At 40.7% G+C, this 2,868-nt stretch overlaps 1 non-coding gene across 1 annotated transcript; it reads right to left on the minus strand.

The window, feature by feature from the left end:
• Positions 1–2,416: 2,416 nt before the first annotated feature.
• On the minus strand, positions 2,417–2,523 carry LOC135274649 (U6 spliceosomal RNA). Its single transcript, XR_010342440.1, has one exon. It is a non-coding gene; the product is annotated as a U6 spliceosomal RNA (small nuclear RNA).
• Between the last annotated feature and the right edge of the window lie 345 nt (positions 2,524–2,868).

The raw sequence follows: 2,868 nt of genomic DNA on the forward strand, positions 1-2,868 counted from the left end.
AAACACAGTGATGTAGGCTAAGATTTGGGGTGTGGCTGAGTCCCCAGAGGAATTCTGTGGTTGCATAATCCACAGAAAGTGAAGCAAAGGGTATTTTCAAAACTCCAAGGAAGTGGACTCCGTAGAATCTCAGTCTATGGGCACTAAGATTTTGGAGACTTCACTACAGAATTTAAGTATTTTCACAGTACGTAATGGTCTTTTAGGGATGTTTAACAATCTGTTCGTTTTTATCCCCCATCACTCCATCATATAGGTTATTATCCATTTGAACCAAAGGAAGCCAGCACATAGGAATGATACACTACTTAACGCAAGGTCAAGAGGTAAGAAAATGGCTGGACTAGGCGATAGGCCTGGCTCAATAAATTCTGTTGTACAGAGGCTACCAAAATCTTGATCTCTGACCCCTTCAAAGACTGCAGTTTTTTTTCTTTCATTACAAGACAGGTTACTACAGCAATAACATAGAAGCCACAATAAATATAGGGTGACAAGACTGTTCCCTGGGAAATTGATTCTGAGGTGGAGATTTGCATGCAGAGAGTTATCAGGAGTGCTCTCAGGAATGACACTCGTGAGAGAGTGAAGGAAGCAGGACTGGGCAAAGTGGGAAGCTGGACAGTGGGGCATCCACAAGAGAGGGCTACCCAGATCCCCTGGGGCACTCTGGAGCTCTGATAGCCATTCATAGTTGTCTAACATTGTGGCAAAGGGTCTGGACAGACATTAGTTAAGAGCTACCTCTGGAGAGTAGACATGACCTTGGACTAGGAAGTTCTCTTTGGCAGAGAGAAGTTTTCATGGAAGGCTCAGCTGTGTGGGGTTAGCAGCCAATATTCTTGACAGCTGGAATGCCTTGGTCCTCAAAGAAGTAGTGCCCCACAGCATGCACTATGGGCGAGAAATAGAATTGTATGTTGAGAACCCAGAGCACCGTAGCCAGTTTCATAGAGGTCATGTCCCTAGTGATGTGAAATCGCTCATAGGAGCAAGACTGGAGCCTAGAGATATCTAAGGCTCCAGAGACTAAGGAGACAGAGACTCAGCAAATGGTAAGGGTGTGTAGGGGTAAACCACTACGACTTCTGCATTTTTATGCAGGGGGTAAAATCAGGTTTGATAGAGTAAAAGATAATGGGGGAAGAGGAGATGTCAAAGAAGAAATCAAGGACAGACAAGGAAGTCTGCAAGGGAAAAGGAATGTGATTTAGCTAAGATGAGTGTGGAAACTTCCAGAACTAATTGAAGACACATAATCCTTGAGTTATATTTTGTAAACATCCTGGAATCCCTACTTTCTTCCCAGAAGCTACTCTAAGGCTTCCCAGAAGCTTGGCCTTGGTGCTAACGTCATACCCCAAAGCTGACCTAGCTAGCAGCTGATCACTGGGGTAGGAGTTAGGACCCCTGAGTTTTTAGGGATCCAGTTGAGCAATAGGGTGGCCTTGGTCTAATAAGTTTGTTTTTGTTACCTATTCTTTTCCCCTCCTTCTAGCACTAAAATTATTGAAAACTATGCCCATTGTTTTATACCAGATTACTAGGTAGGAGCATTTAAATTTTCTAAAACGTGTAAAAACATGAGGGGTTTTAAAAATCGTTTCCTTCTCTCTTCTCTTATCTATCTCATTTCTGTCCCCAACTCTGAGTTTTTATGATAAGACTATGATGCTATTTCGCTTTTTTGTTTTTACTGTTTTCATTTTTGCTAACACTTTTTTCTCCTTCAGCAGATTCTCTTTTCAGACCAACTCGAGGTTCTCTGAACATATCTGGTGTGCTCTTAACTTTACCTGCTAGAGGTATTCCCACCACTTGGAATTCCATCCCATCCACATCAGAGCTCTTAACAAAATGGTATCTAGTTGTTAAGGCCCATCTCAATAGCAGTGTGTACTTGGTTCCTTACTCATATCACACGCAGCACATTGAAATCACCCACTGACTTGCATTCATTCATTCATTAGCCTTTCTGAAATCTTCCAGTTTTTGTTCCCATCCTGATGTGATTTGACCCTGCCCTGCCATTTCTTATATCTACCTGTTACATTCTGCCTTACTTTATAGTCCTGTGGTTTCTCATTCTGTTCTGTTCTGTTCTGTTCTGTTCTGTTCTGTTCTGTTCTGTTCTGTTCTATTAATCTGGTTTCTATTTTAAACTGAAAACTCCTGAGGGCAGAGATTATATCTAAATATTATAAGATTTTTTTCTTGCAACACAATATCATGATATAGATATATATATACACATACATACACACACACACACACATATATTTTACATATATACATATGAGCAGAGCTCATAAATATGTGTTTAATTGAATTTACTTTCTAAGAACAATGAGGGGAAACTAGGAAAATATTCAAATAATGAAAAGCTTGATACCCCTTAACTTCTGACTTTTTTTTTTTAAATATGGAACACTTAACGAATTTGCGTATCATCCTTGCACAGGATCCATGCTAATCTTCTCTGTATCGTTCCAATTTTAGTATATGTGCTGCCGAAGCAAGCACAACTTCTGACTCTTAACTTAGTTATCCAAACTGAGTGAGATAGTCTTGAACTCAAAGTTAGCTTCTCACAGCGACTAGCTTTGTGAACTTATATTAATAATGAACCTGTATGAGCCTTTGTTTTCTCATCTGTAAAATGCGAATGATAATTGTAACTACCATGGTAGATGGAACAGTAGTACGTAGTCTGGCATTATAAGAATCTATACATGTTCAGCTGAAGAAGGTTGTAGGATGGAGCTGGAGCATTGAGACCCCCTTGGCCCCAGCAACAGATCCTGACTCCTTCACATAGTGCCAGTGTTGGTGCCACTGGGCTGCGAGAAGTCAAAAACCCTGAGGTCA

The sequence above is a fragment of the Aotus nancymaae genome, unplaced genomic scaffold (genome assembly GCF_030222135.1).
Source record: "Aotus nancymaae isolate 86718 unplaced genomic scaffold, 86718_ANA_hifiasm-v0.15.2.pri h1tg000012l, whole genome shotgun sequence".
NCBI lineage: Eukaryota > Metazoa > Chordata > Mammalia > Primates > Aotidae > Aotus > Aotus nancymaae.